The sequence below is a fragment of the Solanum lycopersicum genome, chromosome 9, assembly GCF_036512215.1.
Source record: "Solanum lycopersicum chromosome 9, SLM_r2.1".
Classification (NCBI taxonomy): domain Eukaryota; kingdom Viridiplantae; phylum Streptophyta; class Magnoliopsida; order Solanales; family Solanaceae; genus Solanum; species Solanum lycopersicum.
The window spans coordinates 51765271-51786720 of NC_090808.1; the positions used below are offsets into that span (position 1 = coordinate 51765271).

Here is a 21450-nt window from a genome sequence, read left to right on the forward strand (position 1 = left end):
CTCTATCGATTTAGTAAAAACGGTAGTGCCACAAAATTACTTGAAATAAATTTGGAAAGTACTTTAAACTTAACAAGTCCATTTTTCAAGTCGTTTGGAATTTAAGAAGCTCATAAATTAATTTATATTGGGAGGGTCCAAAATTGGATGTCAACATCAATAATTCACAATAAGCTAATATTACAGCAGTAAAAAAATGCAAACTTGATGATGACAATATTTGCATTTTTAGCTAGTGAAAGTATTGAGTAGCGAGGATCGAACATACCTTATTTATGAAGATGGTAAGAATTATGCAAAGGACAATATTAAGAGCAACCATTTGTCAGAAAAAAGGTGCAGTGCATTATGGTTTTCCTTTGAATGGATTAAGATACTCTTTGCTCAACTCCTAGAGATAGAAATACGTTGTTATGTCAACAAAAATCCAGTGATAGTTATGGTGATCAAACATGTGAGGGGGAACCACCCGTTTGATTATGGAAAGAGCTCAGTCAGAATCTTTCAGGTATGTTGATCCATCTCACATTTTTGTAATATATTCACATTTTCTATAACTTAAAAAAAGACAACTTTTAGCGGCAATAACATGCACATTAACAAATAGTGCTAAAGCCATTACATGCATTAATTAATTGTCATTGGATCCTATATCTCAATAGGCTTTAGAGACATTTCCAAAGAATATTAATTGCCTCAAAGAATATATTTAGCAACAATTAAGCTATTTTCATTAATTAATTGCTACTAAAGATCATTTTTGGTGTAGTGTATTATCACAACATTAAAAAAATGCAAACTTGATGATGACAATATTTTGCATTTTGGGCTTGTAAAATGATTGAGTGGCTTCAACAAGAAAAACAAAGCATTTGGTATCAGTGTTCAAGTTGCAACTGAAGTAATTCAAATTGTTCCACGTGTAAGCACCGTTGTTTTTTGTAAGTTAACGGGTAAAAGATGACATCAGACTATCTTTAGTGCACCAGTATAATCAACTATCTATTCTTTACATGTCCACAGTCAAGTTTTTAGGGAAAAATATAAATAATATCAGTGGTATGGAAAAGTTTTCAATTACAAAAGCAATGACGTCTTCATAAATAATGTGATCATTAGTATAGTCCAAGAACAACGCAATTATAGTGCGTTTGTTTATTAATACCTCCAAAGAGAACATAAAATTAAACAAAATAAAGAGAGGAGACAAATAAAATGGAGAACAGACAGAACTTTATCAATCAACTAAAAGTGTTGATAGTGTTATATGATAAGAATAAGTCTCTAAAGGTAAGTTTAACTCACATTTTACGACCATTCTTTTATTTATCAGACATGTTATGCACACAAAAAAACCTCTACACTTGAAAGAAAATAACAAATCATACCGTAGGCAATATGTTACGACCCAATTTCTTGAGTCATGATGACATCTACTATAACCCACCAGTAGGTAAACTGACCCGTAACCCGGAAGAACAGGTAATGGGTCTGCGGGTAGAAACTAAACAAGAGTAGGAAAAAAAATACTATAACAACAAAAACAAACCAAAACACAAATACAAATAAGGAACCCTCCCAGAACCTGAAAGTCACTAGTGCAGAGCTACCAACAAAACGAGTACAAGTCCCAAAAGTGGACCACCAAAACTAGACTATCTCGAAAAGTAAAAGACAAGTCTTTATATATATAGATGGAGACTGAAATAGTACAAAATTTCATGTGCTCTCCCACGTCTCCAAACCAGGCTGCACCAAACTCGGTCAACGGTGACTATTGGTGCTCGAACCTGCATCACAAAAATAGATGCAAAGCGTGGCATTAGTACCCAACAATAGGTACCCAGTAGGCATCATAGGCCGACTGAACTTGAAAAGTAAAGCAATATGAAAAGATGGAATTACAAAACTAAAGGTAAATAACTAAAGACTAAGTAACAAAGGAATGCATACGAGTGTAGGAAGAACTAACTAAATTAACTGGATCCCCATAAGCCCAGAGGTACACTAGTGCGCAAGTTTAAATAAAAAACCCGAACTGAACCCCATAAGCCCGAAGAGTACATATAATAACTATAACTAAGGAGGATAGAACTCAAGGCCAAAGAACATTGAACCAGATGCTCCAAACCAAATAATAGAATTTGACGGTACGAAGGTCGGGCCTCGAACCGGACGCTCTCCTAAATAACACAAGTATCCAATAACAATTATAAGTAACTTAGGCCGGACCTCTAACCGGATGCTCTACATACTTGAGGCTGGACCTCTAACAGGATGCCCTATATAAGTATGTGGATGGTCGAGGCCGAACCTTAAATCCGGATACACAATAAAGATGTGGATATGACTGCTGAAAGAGTCTCTATTTATCCATAATAATAAATACCCGTGGAACACCATCCACACTTAGCTAATCAATGTAAGTCCTTAAAGCTAAATCAAAAATCAACTTTGAATCGCGGAGCGGAATGTCTTATCACCGACGTAACTCGTGAAGCCATAACATCGAAGAAAGAAGGATAAATATCGCTGGAGCGATCTCATCATCTAGCTAAGGACCAAACTATCAGACTCAAGTCTGCTACATCAGTCTACAAGGATTTAAGTCAGCCGAGCGATGTCGGGGCTAAACTAAGTCCTATCAACTTTGAATCAAGCATTTCTAAGGCAAGCCCTAGTCAAACCTAAACTAAGGCCCAACATGCTACTGATAACCAGTATTCAAGCATATAAGTACTCCATATAGCAAAGAAGATCAATTAATAACAATAAGCATGTTCACAATTACCCGATAATTCTCAAAAATAGGCCAAAAATATGATTTCTAAGACCTATGAATAATTCAATAACTACCCTACCCAAATTCCAACTAATCAACATGCATTCACATGTTCGAGTTCAATCTAAGAAAAGAAAACCATAGTCTACCTGTACACAGGTCACGCGCTCCAAATATCACTTCTCCGAAGCTTTCCCTTTTCGAATGGTCTCAAAAAGTTGATACACTACCAAAAATAGAGTCACGACGTTATTACGGTTGTTAAGACACTAAAATCCCAAGAAACGGAAACGGACCAATTTCATAGTCAAAACGGAAAAAGTGAGATCCGCGTTGAAACTTCTAGAATTAACCCCAAAGATCCTAAACAGATATTGAAACTTGTATTCCAAAATGGAACACAATTCGGGAATCGAAACCGGTCCATACACGAACATGCAAGCAAAAACCCAAATACTACGCTAAAATTCAACAACAATGACAATAGTTATTTACAAGATTTTACCATAAACGAAGGTAAAAATGCTAAAATCAATTATACCATGATGATCCTCAAAAAAAATCCACAATCTAGTCTCTTGAATCACTAAATTCGGACCTAAAATGGCCAGAAAATCATCTTGTAAAATTTTGAAAAAGTTGAGCTCGAAAATGAGCTATAACAGCAGCTAAAACACAATTTTACCCTCAGCAAAACTTCAAATATGAATTCCAACCACGCTAACACGTTCTCCTCGAAAAACCACTCAAGATAGCCTCAAGATTTACTGAAATCGAACCTAAAATCTCTGAGAAAATATATTTGAAAACTTCCAAAATCAAGCTCACAAAAAGGGGTTATGATAGCAGATATTTTACAAAATGTACCTAAAAAGGGGACCCTAAATCAGATTTAAAGCTCACCAATGTGTTGCCCTTGACAAATCTCACATATTATCCTTTTGAATCGCCCAATTTAGAGCTCTATAGCTCATGATATCGCACTTTAAAGAAGAGGGCAGAAGCTGAGTTGGAATATTATAAAGGACAAAATTGGTAGCTACTAAACCTAAAAATCTGATCATTAAAACCCCAAATTCTGATCGCTAAAATGGTTGCACCAGATTTCAGCTTTGGCTAATTCCTTCAAAGTCTCCGATGGGGTGCTCGGAATCCGTTCGAAACCTGATAACAATAAAACAGATATGCTACCCTATCTCCTCGAACCATGCCAACACATTAACCTTAAACAAAACTTCAAGTACGAATTCCAACCATACCAACACATTCTCCTCGAAAAACCACTCAAGATAGTCTCAAGAATCAGTGAAATCGAACCTAAAATGGCTGAGAAAAAACAAATTTGAAAACTTCCAAAATCAAGCTCACAAAAAAGGGTTGTGACAGAAGGTATTTACAAAATTTACCTCAGAAGGGGACCTCAAATCAGATTTCAAGCTCACCAATGCGTTTCCCTCGAAAAATATCACAACTTAGCCTTTTGAATTGCCCAATTTGGAGCTCTATATCTCAAGATATCGCACTTTAAAGAAGAGGGCTGAAGTTGAGTTGAGCTTACATAAAGGACGAAGTTGGTCGCTAATAAATCCAAAAATTTGGTCGTTAAAACCCCAAATTATTGTCGTTAAAAGGTCTGCACCAGATTTCAGCTTTGGTTGATTCCTTCAAAGTCTCCGATAGGGTGCTTGGAATCCGTGCCAAACCTGATAACAATAAAACAGATATGCTACCCTACCAAAATCGTCATTCCGGCCTTTATGGCGCAGTCAAAATTTCCATCAGAGGTCATCTCGATAAAATGTGGATCCCACTTCCGTCAGCCATTTTAAGTTAAAAACAACAAAAGGTCTCGAAAAAATAAAGAAGGATCAAAATAGACCAAACTCGACATTCCGGATCTAGCCACGCTGACAGAATTTTCATCCGAGCGCGTTTACTCAAAATGTTGACTAAAGTCAAACTTAGATTTAAATTTAAAGTTAAAACACCTAATCGCACCAACTCACACTGAAAATCTCGAGAATCGTGTCGATAATGCTACTAGCCTAAAACGACCCTTCCGGAGCTTATGGAATCGTCAGAATTAGATTTCGATGTCATCTTCTTGAATTTTTGATCAAAAATGATCTTTCCAGGTTCATAAGCTCTAAAAACACTAAAACTCTCACAATAACCAAACGAAAGACTAGGTGACTAAATTGTCAGTCCCAGCAAGTCATAAATGACTTGGAATCGATATATATGAATGCTTTAAATGATGCATAAAATACAAAACATAGAAATGACCAAGAGGGTCATTACAATATCCACTACTAAAAAGGACTTTCGTCCTCGAAAGTAAGTCAAAAAGTACCTGAAGGCTCAAACAAGCTGGGAAACTGCTCTTGCATCTCCTGCTCGGTCTCCAAGGTAGCCTTCTCGACTTAATGATGCTTCCAACAGACCTTAACAATAGGAATGGTTCTCGATAGCAATCTCCTCAATATCTAGCTAGAATGACAACTAGCTCCTCTACAAATGTCAAACGGTCATCCAACTCAACTGCATCGTAATGGAGCACATGGGACTCATCAGGAATATATCACCGTCGCATTGAGACTTAGAACACCGGGTGGATGGCTGAAAATGTTGGAGGTAAGTCTAACTCATAAGCAACCTCCCCAGCTATTCGGAGTATCTCAAAAGGCCCAATGTACCTGGGGCTAAGCTTACCCCACCTCCCAAATCTCATCACGCCCTTCATGGGCGACACATGAAGGAATAGCCGATCACGAACAGAAAATCTCAAAGGTCAACGCCTTAGATCCGCATAACTCTGGTGCCTACTCTGAGTTATCCTGAGTCTATCTTGAATACTCTCACCTGCTCCAAAGCCCCCTGAATCAAATCAGTACCCCGTGGCCTAGGGTCCATAGACTCGAACCAGCCCACCAGAGAGCGACAAATTCTACCATACAAGGCCACAAACAGGACCATCTGAATGTTAGAATGGAAGATGCTGTTATACGCAAACTGCGCCAAAGGCGAGAACTGGTCCTACTGACCACCAAACTCCAAAACACAAACATGTAGCATATCCTCAAGGACCTGAATAGTATGCTCTGACTGATCATCAGTCTGCGGGTGGAAAGCTGCGCTAAGGTCAACCCGGGTGCCCAACTCATCCTGAAAGGTCGTCTTAAATCAAGAAGTGAACTGAGAACCCCGATCTGATATAATAGAAACTGGCACCCCATGAAATCGAACCACCTCCCAAATGTAGATACGAGCCAACCTCACGACACTAAATAAAGACTGAACGGGAAGGAAATGAGCTGACTTGGTCAATTGATCAACGATGACATAAATACTATCAACTCCTTTAGAAGTTTGTGGTAGGCCAGCCACAAAATCCATAGTAATGCGGTCCCACTTCCACTCCGAAATGGATAATCTCTTAAATGCACCACCAGACCTCAAATGCTCAACCTTTACCTGTTGGTAACACAAGCAACGAGAAACAAAATCAGCAATATCTCATCTCATTCCACTCCACAAGTAATGCTGCCTCAAATCACGATACATCTTCGCTGTACCCAGATGGATAGAATATCTAAACTCATGGGCCTCAGAAAGTATCAACTGTATCGAATCCCCAACTGTTGGGACAGAGATGCGACCGGAAAATTTCAACACTCCATCAAAATCTAAGGTTGCCTGATCACCATCACCCGCTAACACTTGATCTCTAAGGGACAACAAGGCTTAATCCTCAAATTGCCAACCACGATTCCTATCATACAAAGAAGACTGAACTCCCATATAAGCCAAGACACATCTAGAATAAAAAATATCTAATCGAACCATGCAATTAGCTGAGAACTGAATGTCCAAAGCCAAGGGTCTCTCCCCACATACATAAGAAGGATAGACTACCCATACTCACTGCTTTCGGCTCAAGGAATACGCTACCATGTTCTTCTTGCCCGGATGATAGAGTATAGAGAGGTCGTAGTCCTTCAGGAGCTCAATCCAACGACACTACCTCGAATTAAGGTCCCTCTGAATCATGATGTCTTGAAGACTCATGTGATCGGTATAGGTCTCATATTGAACTCCATACAAGTAGTGCCTCCAAATCATAAGAGCGAAAACTATCACCGCCAACTCCAAGTCACGGGTGGGGTAGTTGAGCTCATGGACCTTAAGCTCCCTCGACACATAATCAATAAACCAACCTTGCTTCATCAATACAAAATCCACGCCAACACCAGACGCATCACAATAAATCGTGAAGCCCCCGCCCTCAACCAGAAGAGTCAATATAGGAGCGCTAGTAATCAACTCCTTGAGCTTCAGAAAGCTCATATCACACTTCACCAACCACATAAAGGAAACATCTTGAAGATTCAAATGAGTTGCACTAGTAGAAAAGCCCTCAACAAAGCGCCTGTAGTAACTCACTAACCCGACAAAGCTATGAACCTCAGTAACAGAAGTGGGTCTGTGCCAACCACAAATAGCCTCAATCTTCATCGGATCAACCCTAATACCCTCCTTGGACACCACGTGCCCCTAGAATGCTACAGACTTAAGCCAAAACTCGCACTTTGAGAACTTGGCATAAAGTCGCTGATCTCTCAAAGTTTGAAGCACTATCCTCAAATACAGCTCATGCTCACTCCAGCTCCACAAGTATAACCAATATGTCATCCATGAAGATGATAACAAATGAATCAAGTTATGTCCTGAACAGACGTGTCATCAAGTCCACGAAAGCGGATGGGGCATAGTCAAACCTAAAGACATCATAAGGAACTCATAACCCTTGATAGTCACTAAGAAAGATCACAATACTTTATCCATTACTAAGGACTCACCTACCGGGGTTAAAAAATGAATCGGCTCTGCCAAAGACTAAGACCTCATACCAAACCGGGAAAAAAATAAATAGATCCATATGAGAATGTGGACCCGAGATCAAATAATATTGTAGCAGGTTGATAGCATAATAAAAGCATGCTTGAGATGACATCGTCAGATACCTCAGCCGCTGCCCTCGCCAGGGCTGCGTAGAAATGGCCCTGAGCACCTCTACCTGGTGAACCCGATCTACCACTTGACCTGCCTCCCCTAGCTCCAACCCTGGTACCCTGTCGGGTGTCCCGACAATCCTGGTCCTGAATACCCCTAGCCGGAGAAGACACTGCTTAAACTGGTCTAGGTGCAAGAAGTGCTAGTACAATCGCCTCCCGACCTCGCCGGGGCATTCTCTAAACCAATGATCAAGAGCACCACAATCATAACACCATGAATTTGTACACCCTACTGTTAACCCAACCGCGACATGAAGGAAGAGAACATGATCCCCTCGAACTGTGGCCTGTACTAGGACCACTCTGCTGATACTGGCCTCCCCCCGAAACAGGTAATGCCGCCTGAACAGGCTGACTGGACTGACCCTGTTGGAACCTCTGACATGGCCTATCATATGAATCCATTCCTCTAGTCTGGGACCCGTTATAGCTACCCTGGTAGCGTGTCCTCTTATTGCTGCCCCGTTGGGCCTCATGATGAATATGCTCAATAGATAGGACATGGTCGACCACATCGAGAAATGAGCGGCCAGCAGAAACCATATGCTCTGTGTTGACGCTCAAACGGTATCACAAACCACGTACAAAACAGCACACTCTCCCCCCTCTGCGGGCAAGATCATAGTAGCATGGCGAGAAAACTCATGAAACCTCGCCTCATACTCTGAAATGGTCATAGAGCCGTGCTCCAATCTAGAGAAATGATCACAAAGTCTATATCTGACGCTCCGTGGCATGAACCGAGACAAGAAAGCCTTTGAGAACTGACTCCAAGATATAGGAGGAGATCCAAATGGCCTGGACTCTCAATACGTGCGCCACCACTGCCTGGCTGGCCCACGGAACTGATGAGCAGTAAAGTCTGCTCCTCTCGAATCTAAGAGGCCTAATGACTGTAATTGCTCGTAGTAAGTGAGCTGGAACTCGTGGGCATCCTCTCCAATTGCCCCTGAGAATATAGAAGGTGCCAACCTCTGGAATACCCCGATCATCTTCTACTCACGCAGTAACATCCCTCTAACCTCTAAGTTTGGCAGGGCGGCTACATGAACTAGGGACGACTAAACCTCTGGTGCCGCCACAACAGGATTACCTTGCAGCGCTGGTGCTGGTGCCTGTCGCATCTGCCCAATAGCTTCTAGCAACTGAGTCAAGAGAGCATAAAGATCAGGTGCTGCAACTGGTGCGTGTAGTGGCTGTGCTGGCCCCGGTGCCACTGGCTGTGGTGGTACATGCGCTGCATGAGGCTCCTCCTCCCTATCCCTGGCCAGTGCTGCGGACCTACATCGAACTCGGGGTTGGCATCTACCCTAAGCTAGGGCTTCGGGTGCATCACATATAGACGTACCGCCTCGCGTGCAAGCCATTCTGTAATAGAGTGAAACAACTGAGATTTTAAAAAACCTACAAGACACACGCGACACAAATTTGAAACAAAATGGAGATCTTCCTAAACACATCTTGTAGCCTCCCGAAGATAAATTACAGACGTCTCCGCACCAATCCGCAGGACTCTACTAGACGTTAGCTCTGTAAAAGTGAGACCGTTGAACTTGGGGCTCTGATAACAACTTGTTACGACCCAATTCTCGAGTCATGATGGCACCTACTATAACCCACCGGTTAGTAAGCCGACCCGTAACCCGGAACACCACGTAATGGGTCTGCGGGTAGAAACTAAACAAGAGTAGAAAAAATTACTATAACAACGTAAATAAACAAAAACATAAATACAAATAAGGATTCCTCCTAGAACCTGGAAGTCACTAGTACAGAGCTACCAACAAAATGAGTACAAGTCCCAAAAGTGGATCACCAAAACTAGACTTTCTCGAAAAGTAAAAGACAAGTCTTTATATATACAGATGGAGACTGAAATAGTACAAAATGTCATGTGCTCACCCCCGTGTCCAGACAAGACTACACAAAACTCAATCAACGCTGGCTACTGGTGCTTGGACCTGCATCACGAAAATAAATACAGTGTATCATGAGTACCAAACAACAGGTACCCAGTAGGCATCACAGGCCGACTGAACTTGAAAAGTAAAGTAATATGAAAAGACAGAATTACAAAACGAGAGGTCAATAACTGAAGACTAAGTAGCAAACGAATGCACACGAGTGTAGAAAGAACTAACTAAATTAATATATAAACTAACTACACCTAATTGGACACCCATAAGCCCAAAGGTGCACTCGTTCCCAAGTTTAAATAAAAACCCGAATGGACCCCCATAAACCCGACGAGTACATAAAATAACTATAACTAAGAAGGATATAACTCAAGGCCAAAGAGCATCAAACCAGATTCTCCAAACCAAATAAATGAATTTGACGGTACGGAGGTCGCCTTGAACCGAACGCTCTCTTGAATTACACAAGTAGCCAATCACAATTATAAGGAACTAAGGCCGGACCTCTAACCGAATGCTCTATATAAGTATGTGGATGGTCGAGGTCGAACCTCAAATCCGGATACACGATAAAGATGTCGATATAACTGCTAAAAGAGTCTCTATATATCCATAATAATAAATACACGTGGAACACCACCCACACTTAGCTAATGAATGTAGTCCTTAAAGATGAATCAAAAATCAACTTCGAATGGCGGAGCGGAATTTATTATCATCGACGTAACTCGTGAAGCCATAACATAAAAGAAATATGGATAACTATCGCCAGAGCAAGCTCATCGTCTAGCTAAGGACCAAACTATCAGACTCAAGTCTGCTACATCAGTCTACAAGGAACCGTCCGAGCAACGTCGGGGCTAAACTAGTCCTATCAACTTTAAATCATGCATTTCTAAGGCAAACTCTAGTCAAACCTAAACTAAGGCCCAACATGTTTCCGATAACCAGTATTCAAGCATACAAGTACTCCATATAGCAAAGAAGGTCAATTAATAACAATAAGCTTGTTCACAGTTACCCGATAATTCTCAGAAATAGGCCAAAAATATTATTTCTAATACCTATGTAAATTCAATAACTACCCTACCTAAATTCCAACTAATCAACATGCATTCACATGTTCGAGTTCAATCTAAGAAAAGAAAACCATAGTCTACCTGTACACGGATCACGCGCGCATCAAAAATCACTTCTCCAGAGCTTTCCCTTTTCGAGTGGTCTCAAAACGTTGATACACTATCAAAAATAGAGTCACGACGTTATTACGGTCCTTACGACACTAAAATCGCAAAAAACGGAGAAGGACCAATTTCACAGTCAAAACAGAAAAAGTGAGATATGCATTGAAAATTCTAGAATTAAACCCAAAGGTCCTAACAGCTATCGTAACTTGTATTTTAAAATGGAACACAATTCGGGACTCGAAACCGGTCCCAACACGAACATGCAAGCAAAAACCCAAATACTACGCTAAAATTCAACAACAATGACAATAGTTATTTATAAGATTTTACCATAAACGAAGGTCCAAATGCTAAAATCAATTATACCATGATGATCCTCACAAAAAAATCCACAATCTAGGCTCTTGAATCACTAAATTCGGACCTAAAATGGCCAGAAAATCATCTTGTAAAATTTTGAAAAAGTTGAGCTCGAAAATGAGCTATAACAGCAGCTAAAACACAAATTTTACCCTCAGCAAAACTTCAAATATGAATTCCAACCACGCTAACACGTTCTCCTCGAAAAACCACTCAAGATAGCCTCAAGATTTACTGAAATCGAACCTAAAATCTCTGAGAAAATATATTTGAAAACTTCCAAAATCAAGCTCACAAAAAGGGGTTATGACAGCAGGTATTTTACAAAATGTACCTAAAAAGGGGACCCTAAATCAGATTTAAAGCTCACCAATGTGTTGCCCTTGACAAATCTCACATATTAGCCTTTTGAATTGCCCAATTTAGAGCTCTATAGCTCATGATATCGCACTTTAAAGAAGAGGGCAGAAGCTGAGTTGGAATATTATAAAGGACAAAATTGGTAGCTACTAAACCTAAAAATCTGATCGTTAAAACCCCAAATTCTGATCGCTAAAAGGGTTGCACCAGATTTCAGCTTTGGCTAATTCCTTCAAAGTCTCCGATGGGGTGCTCGGAATCCGTTCGGAACCTGATAACAATAAAACAGATATGCTACCCTACAAAAATCGTCATTCGAGACTCAATGACGCAGTCAAAATTTCCATTAGAGGTCATCTCGATAAAATGTGGGTCCCACTTCCGTCAGCCATTTTAAGTCAAAAACCACAAAAGGGCTTGGAAAAATATCAGAAACCTCATGACACAAAAGAAGGGTCAAAATAGACCAAACTCGACATTCCGGATCTAGCTGTGCTGACAGGATTTTCATCCGAGCGCGTTTACTCAAAATATTGACTAAAGTCAAACTTAGCTTTAAATTTAAAGTTACAACGCCCTAATCGCACCAACTCACAATAAAAACCTCGGGAGTCATGTTGACAATGCTACTAGCCTAAAATGACCCTTCTGAAGCTGATGAAATTGTCAGAATTGGATTCCGATGTCATTTTCTTGAACTTTTGGTTAAAAATGATCGTTCAAGGTTCAAAGCTCCAAAAACACTAAAACTCGCACAATAACCAAACAAAAGACCTGGTGACCGAATTGTCAGTTCTGGCAAGTCATAAATGACTTGGAATCGCTGTAGGAACACTCTAAATGATGCACAAAAGACAAAATACAAAAATGACCAAGAGGGTCATTACACAATATTTGTGTGGGTTCCGATGGCGGCAACCTCAAGAGCATGACTCTTAATGTCCTGCAAGTAAAGTGGCCGAATAAAGTACCACAAGAAAATCAGAACGAAGGAACATTGCGTGATGCAGCACAACTAGTGAATTAAGCACAAAAACATAGACACGTCTTCTTTTGTACAATGGAAAAACATAGACACATGCATATACATGCTCTGTTATATGCACACAAATGACACATTACACCCCTATTAGAATGGAATCATGGGAGTAACTGAACTCAATTAAAATCTATATGAGAACCAACAAACAACTGTTTGATATTGGTCAATACCTAATTGATGTCAGCTAATAAGTTTGCATTACTTTGGCATAGTTATTTGATGTTCCTTCTTTGATTTCTCCTTTTCTCACCTTTTTCATTCTCGATTAGGACCAATTCTGCATTGGTGTTCGAATTTTTCCTTCGATTAATTGATTTGATGATTTTTCTCTTCATAAGCATGAAAAATATAACTTTAAGAACTCAATGCCCATTAACATTGAAAAACACATATTAATTGAATATAACTTGAGCAAATGAGGAATGCAGCCGAAAGAACAAAGTCCAAATAAACCAAAATCAATTAAGTATGAGCTAAAGATAGCAAAGGAATAATGAAACGACATTAGGCTTTAACTAACAGTAAAGATGATCATAAAAAATATTAGAAAGAGAGATAAAGTTGGGACATAAAAAGAGGGTAAAAACTCCAAGACGTAGATTTCACAGTAACTAAACCAAGAACTTAGTTGGTTTACTTGCTATGTGGGAAAATTATCTTCTTTTTGCTTGAGGACCTTGGTTGACATAATGGCTTAACACTATATGTTCCTTACTAAAGAAGAATATTTATTGTGAGTAAAATCAAACAAATTGCATGATGGAGTGAAATCCTCACATTTTGAATAGGAAGTACTCAAGGAGACCCATGATAAAAATTTGTCTTTATTCGCTCCTAATCATTCATCATATAGAGCATTAGCTTCCTTTAAATGCAACTTAGAATCACTTCTTTTTTTCAGCATTCAAAATAAGCATTCACGCCTTAAATTATTATTTTAAGAAAAAATTACCGTAGATTAAAATCAGAAATAAATACTTGTAGTAGAGTTAATCAGCTTGGTAAGGCAAAAGGTAATGACCATAGCCATCTTGCCTCCAATTAAAACTCTTGGACAAGATTTCACCATAGGACTTGTGCTTAAAAAAGTACCAATTCCTCCAAATGCTAACAATGACAACTGACAATCTCATTGCAGCCACATTCACAACCAGTCTCACCTTATAATTTGCTATAATGCAACAGTAAAAATTGACACAATGATACCAAATGAAAATGAAATAACCAAGGCTACTACTGTTTGGAATGAATTTGGCAGTTGTTCCTCGTTATCTTTTTCATGTTCTTGGTTTTGTCCTCATGTTGTGTTGTCTATATTCATTTGATCTTGCTCTATGTCAAATTGAGAGTACATTGAGACAAACTCTAGGACATCCTGCAAGCACCGGCAAACCCAAAACAGTCAAATGAATTGACATCAATTAACAATGTCCAATTCACTTCATTCATGATAATGTAACTTATAAAATATTAGTTTATATCAATTACGTAGAAATTAATAGTTTATGCCTTGATTGGCTTAAGTAATATAGCTTCACTTACCTTTTTAGCTTTATGGTGCTTGTATTTGTAACTCAAGACTTCTTGAATATAAAGATAACAAATAACTTTATTAATACAACAACTCTTATGTAATTATGCATAAAAGAATGCAGTACCGTGCTGGAATAATAACTTACATGTATAGGTGCAATAATCTCTGAACCAACAAATTTTAATCAAAATAATTTATCAGTTCATAAAACTATAATGCAGCAACATTTTATCTCTTTAACACTAATCACATGCAGTCACCTTTTGTTTCACCTTTATACATTTAAATGCTTTAAGAAAGAGCAGTTGCCCAGGAATATGATTCCGTCTAAAAATTATTCAAGTATTTTTACACAACTATGGTAAATATAATTCAATTTACTTCAAATCATTGAAATAAAAAAAGAGAACATGAACCAAATAAGCTTCATAGTGAAGATTATCTTCATTGTTTACCCAAAGAGGAGCGAGAGAATAATTTGCACCTCAGTACTGAGTCTCGTCACATATGAGGCCGTATAAGAAGCCTAAGGTGACACATGAATTTGTAGAGTAAGGAGCATATTTGCTCCTTTAAGTGTATCAACTGTAGCTTAACACAACATAAATAAGGATATTGAAGAACCAATACTCAAAACAGAGAAGCATATAAAGTTAACAGTTTGAAAAAAAGTATGGAAGTATATTTACTATTGAATACTCCTTCCTGTAAGTATGACAAAGCAAGATCAACTTTCATATCATTAATTGTCATCAATAATACAACATTCTGTCTACCTCTAAAGCATAGCTAAGGTTTTGCATACACTCTACCCTCCACAAAGTGCAAACATCATTTTGTGGGACTACATTGAGTATGTTGTTTTTATTGTCTATAACTTTCAAATAGTTGGAAGATCTTATTTTTCAAATGTATCCACTTTTGTTGATCTTTACATTATAAATAGCTTTATACCTCTAAGCAACAATTTTGAACTTTTGTCAGTAACATATTGTTCTATCCTTTTAGTATCTTGATTATAACAATTAAGAGAAAATGGGGGAGATATATGACCAGAAATAGTAGGGCATATGCTTGTCACAACATCTTTGAGAGGGCCCAAGAATTACAATATCTGAAACAAACTTAATCTTTTTCATGCAAATACATCCAATTTTTTCTAACCAGCACAACAAGCAGCATTAGTCAACTAATGCATAAGATAATACTAAAACTCTTGAAATGTTTTTATGGAAGTTCAAAGAAATAGCAGAGAAATTGAATCGACAGTGAGTTGACCAGAAGAGTAACTAGGACCAATTTTGGATTATGAAATTGCGAATTAGAATTTTTGATCCGTCATTGGCTCCTAGAACAACGGCTCAAACCCACTGTGCTCATAATCAAAATCCTCCTCAAGGGCTTGCTTCTGGCCATTATGGTCTTTAGGAATGGTAACCCAGACTTGGTTTTGAGCATCTCATTAAGAAGTTATAAGTACTTGTTAGTTCAAGAAGCGTTACTTTCTTAAAGATGGGTGTTGTATCAAGACATGGTCAGCGTTGTTTATAGAGTAGGATAATTAAAAAAGTAAAATTGTAGAGAGGACCGAAGGCCAGAGAATCAGAGTAGAGGAAAATTAGACATGCATATAGAAATAAAACAATTGTCCTTCAAACCTTCACTACAATCATGAATCAAATTAGTTAGAGATTAACAATAGGCATAGTATAACTCTGAATGAACTTGCTAGATTGGTTCAAGAACTCAAGTATTAACACAAAATTAACACAATATACCTCCACAAATAAGTCCAAAGGATGAAAATAGAAAAAAACATGACATGAGATGGAAATGAAAAATGATTTTTTGTGGCAGGAAAACAGAAAAAAAAAAACAATCAGATTGGATATGAACAAAATTTGAACTGACACATTTTAAAATTTCAAAAGAATTCTAAGAATTGAAGGAGTTCTCTGTTTTGTTTCGCTCGCAAAAAATGAGAGAATAGCTTACCTGATTTCGAAAGATATTGTTGAGAAGACAATAGAACTGTAAAATTGAGCTGAAAAGTGCCAAGAAATCAGGTTTGGAAGAAAAAAGAAATAGAGGGACTTTGAGTTGTTCTTGTATTTGTCGGTGAAAGAAAGTGCAGAAATGGTTGGTTCCTTCGAGAACTATGTGGAACATTTTTATTAGCGTGAAATTACCAATATAACCTTGGTTGTCCTATCTTCACATTTGTATTATAAAAAAAACTTGATGAGTATTGTTTGTGCTATGCACAGGCCCAACAACGTAAATTGTGATGTCATTTTTTTGTGTTTAATCTAAATTGTCACCAGAGATATAGGACTTAAGTTGTATTTTTATTTGAAACATGCTAGAAAAAATAAAATAAAATATAACTATTTATATTTATATATAAATAAATTGACACATGTAAGATTGCTCGATTTTTAGAAATTTTTAGATTTTCTTTTACAAAATGAAAAAGTCATCCTACTTGTTTGGCATGGTATACACTTAAACAATAATCCAAAATTTTATTAAATATTTATTTAATAAATCGATTCGATACGATTCTTTTCGATTGGTTCAGTCAATCTTTGATATTCTTTTTACACCCCTACATACAATCATATATGTCACGCTTACCTATTACTTCCTTTAGTACACTTGCAAAATCAAACCCAAGTGTATGTGTCATTGGCTCATTACACTATCCACCATCATATGTTTCATGAATTATAGAATGTATCACTTTTCTACCAGTGTTGGTACTTCGAAGAGTTTGCACCATGAACACATAAATCACAGGTTATTGAAAATGTTGTCCATGGCCAGAATATTTCTTTGTTTTGTACTTTTCAAAGAGTTGCTTCCTATTTCAAAAAGAAAAAAAGAGATTAAACATTTTGAAAAGTTGCCATAAAGTAATGTTTATTTTGCATTGTTTTAGACATCTATAAACTGTGATAGCTCATTGTCCGTATCAGAGTTTATTACTATGGAGAATGTGTGTGAGAGAGAAAGCAAGACAACGTATTCGATTAAATCAAGGAACAATGAGAAAAAACTACTTATGAGTACTATACCCAATAGTCTAGACTTCAAATTATACTCCATTGGAGAGGGGTCGAGGACGACACAAAGTCAATAAAGGCCAAAAATTGTTTCTACAATCTAAGGATACATCAAAAATTTAATTCTTTCTCAAAAATTCAAATATAAAAATTATTTTTGACATTTTCAAATAAATATGATAAGTAATAATAATAAAATATCAGATGTTCTCGTTATTATTTTAACATCGTGTCAAACATATATATTCGAATTAAATAATTAATTTAATGATATTTTTTTTTCTATTTTTGAAAATCATTCAAGAAAATAGATTAAAATTATGAGTCTCAATATATTAAAAATTTTCGTACTGATCCGATTCAATGAACTATTGAGCTATTTATAAACTTTGAAACTCTCCTAAGTCTTGTTCAACACAACTTAGTCTTCGCCGCTTTAAAGAAACTTCTTTAAACCGAACATGACTCGAACTCCTTCTCATGTTAGGACTCCTCATTGCATCAATCTTTGAAAAGAAATACTTACCGCATTTTACCTTAACTGAATAAGAAACTTTATTAATCACTAAATCCTTCTTCTACTTGGTTTCAACTTCCTCATCTACTTCAAATTTGGAAGTTCACGTGACAAGTTTCTACTTTTCTACTTCTTTTAGGCTTTTGTCTCCGTCTTTACTTTTGCTTCCTAGTTTTTCTAGTTTCCCTATTTGATTTCGAAAACTATTTTCTTTGCGCACTCCTTTATAAATGGAAACTTTATGTAATGGTTGCTTGTCGAAAAAGCAATACTTCCATAGCTTAATAACTTTTAATTTGTGTGATTGACGTTTCTCCTAATCCCAGTCAGATTCGGTTTGAAAATCACATGTTGTCGCAACTAGTTCAATTCATTTATTCCTCTATTTGACAACTATCAAAATCATTCTCATTCTAACACACTCAAAATTAGAGGGAATGAGAAAGTATTCGGAAACGACCAATTTTTTAGATGTGGTGTGTTACTTTAATTATCACTATATCTTTCGAAGCTTTTTCTCCAATTGTTGCTGCAATTTTTGGGCATATATATGTTGGTCAATTGTTTCAATTTGCATTCAATTTTTTCTTTTACCCTTTTCGGTATATAAAACTTTTGATTAAGATTATATATAGAGATGTAGATGATTTTCAAAGTTTTGATCTTTGATTAGGTTTGTGAATTGGTGTGACAAAAGGGGGAAAAGAAGATAGTTGACTTTTTTTACTACTTTTTTTTGTGAAACTCTTTCTCGATTTCTGATGTCGAAGTGGACAGATTGTAACAACCATTTTCTGTTGTTTTACGCACAAGAACTTTTTATGTCAGAAAATACTTTCTGATAGATTTACATGGGTGTTTTGGACTATGCATACGTATAATTATGAAATTAGTGGGGTAATTTTAATAATTTATTTTGGTGATGGTTAAAGAGGTTAATAGTAAATAGTGGGTCACTTTCACCACTCTTATAATAAGTCATAAAATAATTAGGAGGAAATATTTTGAAAAGGAGAAATAAAGGGTTTAGCGGTTAAAACCTTACCTGCAGCAGTCAAGAAGCAATTATCTCATCAGGTAATAAAAATTTTACTTGGATATTGGTTATATGTGCATGGTCATGTTATATATTTTATTATAAAGTTGAATTGGAAGATAGTGATATGCAATAAATGCTAGCAAATTGGCCGTATTGGATTGTATAACTATTTCCAGTGAGTATTATTATTATGGTTATTTTAACTTAAACTATACATTGGAAAGAACAAGTATGTGGTGGTAGTAGTTTTAGGATGAATTGTGGTTATTAACAGAAGAAGTATTGTTTATAATAAAGGTTGGATAGAAAATGTTAGACCATAAGAACAATTTGTGATTGTTAAAACTAGGAAAGACTTTTTTTTGGAACAAAAAGAAATTGATAACATTAGTAAAAACAAAATTTATGAAATCGTTAATTATTAGTCCATATGGTTTGTGAATGTAATTCTTTTATGGCTAATTTTAGTGGAATGGAGCAAGTTGTTAAGGTTTAAGACTATTTAGGTGTTAATTTATATGAGTATATGGATATAAGTTGCAGGTAAATAGGAATAGAATTCTGAAACATTAGTTCATAATTGGGACTAATGATTGGAGAATTTCGTTGGGAATATATTAATATGGGGTGATACAATCAATTAAAGGAATAAATATTAATCATATAATATTAATACTTTATTGTTTAAATTGAGAAAGGAATTATGTTAATGCACTACTGTAACATTAGGATCACTTAGTTTTGGTGTCAGAAGTATATCACCACTGCTTTCGTAACCAATGGCTTCAATTTTAAAGATCTATTATTATAATTTTTTTGTTATCACACAATGAATTATGTGTTTATATATTGAGATAGTTAATTAAATATTAGGCGTATTGAATTATTTAAATTTCATTAAATTTATGTTAATTAGAGAAATTAAGACCTACTCTTAATTTTGAACTTTAGGAAATTAATTATATAGTTGGTGAGTATTTGGGTCTAGACTAAATATAGAATAATTTGAGTGTTGATGGGAGTATCAACTGACACCTTATATATATATATATATATATATATATATATATATATATATATATAAATTGAAAAGGTTCGAGAGGCATTGAGGAAATAAAAAGTATTGGAGCTTTCTTGACTTCGGTTCTTCGTTGGAGATAGGTTATGGTTTATTTCTATTTGATAGATAACTTCTAAATAACGATTGATATGTATTGAGTGATATTGTAAAATCTCCTATGTGCTTGATTGTGTGGTTGTATGTTTAGATTGTGTGGTTTGTGATTGGCCTAAAATTATGAGGCTGTTGAATTTCTAATCTTGAACCCTCTCTATTAAAATGAAGCCTTGAATAAATAAGGTTTCTTGAAACAAAATAATGAGATAATTGGATCGGAGTGTCATGTTCCGACATGGTATTATTGGATCAGAGTGTCACGTTCCGACACGGAATTATGATATCGGAGTGTCACGTTCCGACACAATAATATTAAAGGCAAGGAATCTTGAAGTAACTTAATATATTTAATCTCAAAGAACCTATTTTCCAAATGAGAATGGTATGGAGGCATGAGTCCTCATAAGGGTGCTTAATGTTGTGATTAATGGTGTACCTATTATGGTGTTGTTGTCAATGGTTCATGTTTTTGTTGCTTGCCACCTGTTAAGTGTAGTAGTTTATTTTATATATTATTATTCAATATATATTGATTTCTATTTTGAGTTGACCGATGATACCTACTCAGTACGTGTTCCTTGTACTGACCCCTACTTGTATTTTCTTCTCTGTTCTTTTGTGGAGTGCAGCTAGTGTATTATCGACTTCGACTCGCCCTCAGCTCTAGCCAGTCTTCAACATATCAGAGTCCAGTGTGAGCTATTAATTCTAGCTCGTGCTGGATTTTCTCATTCACATCTTGATGTCTTTGAATTTCGGACATGGGCCATCTTTTTGCTTATTTTGGTTTCTTAAATATTTTTAGACTTGATAATTTGGAAATAGATGTCCTTGATGTGATGACTATCAGATTTTGGGATAATAAGTATTAAGCTTTAGAAACTTATTTAAATTGGTTACTTAAGTTGCTATTTATAGTTGAATTGTTGGTATATGTTGGGGTTCGGATTCATTGGTTCGCCCACCTAGGGGGTAAGTGTGGGTGTCACTCACGACTCATTTTGGGTCGTGACAAACTTGGTATCAAAGCGTTAGGTTTGTTGGTCTCATCACACAAGTACAAGTCTAGTAGAGTCTTGAGGAACGATATGCGTACGCCTTTACTTATCTTCGAGAGGCCATAGGACTTAAGGAAAACTTCATTCATTCTTTCTTTCGTGTTATTACTTTGATTCAATTTGTATCTGGTGATACAAATTGGTATCTGACCTTCTCACTCTATTTCACAGATGGTTAGAACTAGAGCAACAACTGTGCTAACACAAACATTGGCAAGACAGGGTGCGTCTGAGCTAATCATTGCGGCTGTAACTTAAGGAGGAGCAGTGGAAAGAGGCCGTGGTAGGGGTCGCAGGAGGATGCCTACTAGAGGCAGAGGACAAACACCTGGCCCAAC

At 36.8% G+C, this 21450-nt stretch overlaps 2 long non-coding RNA genes across 2 annotated transcripts; both read right to left on the reverse strand.

Moving 5' to 3' along the window:
• Positions 1 to 9545: 9545 nt before the first annotated feature.
• On the reverse strand, positions 9546 to 11040 carry LOC138338162 (uncharacterized). The gene is made up of 2 exons (XR_011211532.1): positions 10934 to 11040; positions 9546 to 9818 (listed from the first exon to the last, which is right to left on the reverse strand). It is a non-coding gene; the product is annotated as an uncharacterized lncRNA (long non-coding RNA).
• Positions 11041 to 13651: 2611 nt separating this feature from the next.
• LOC138338161 (uncharacterized) lies at positions 13652 to 16451 on the reverse strand. The gene is made up of 2 exons (XR_011211531.1): positions 16252 to 16451; positions 13652 to 14097 (listed from the first exon to the last, which is right to left on the reverse strand). It is a non-coding gene; the product is annotated as an uncharacterized lncRNA (long non-coding RNA).
• Between the last annotated feature and the right edge of the window lie 4999 nt (positions 16452 to 21450).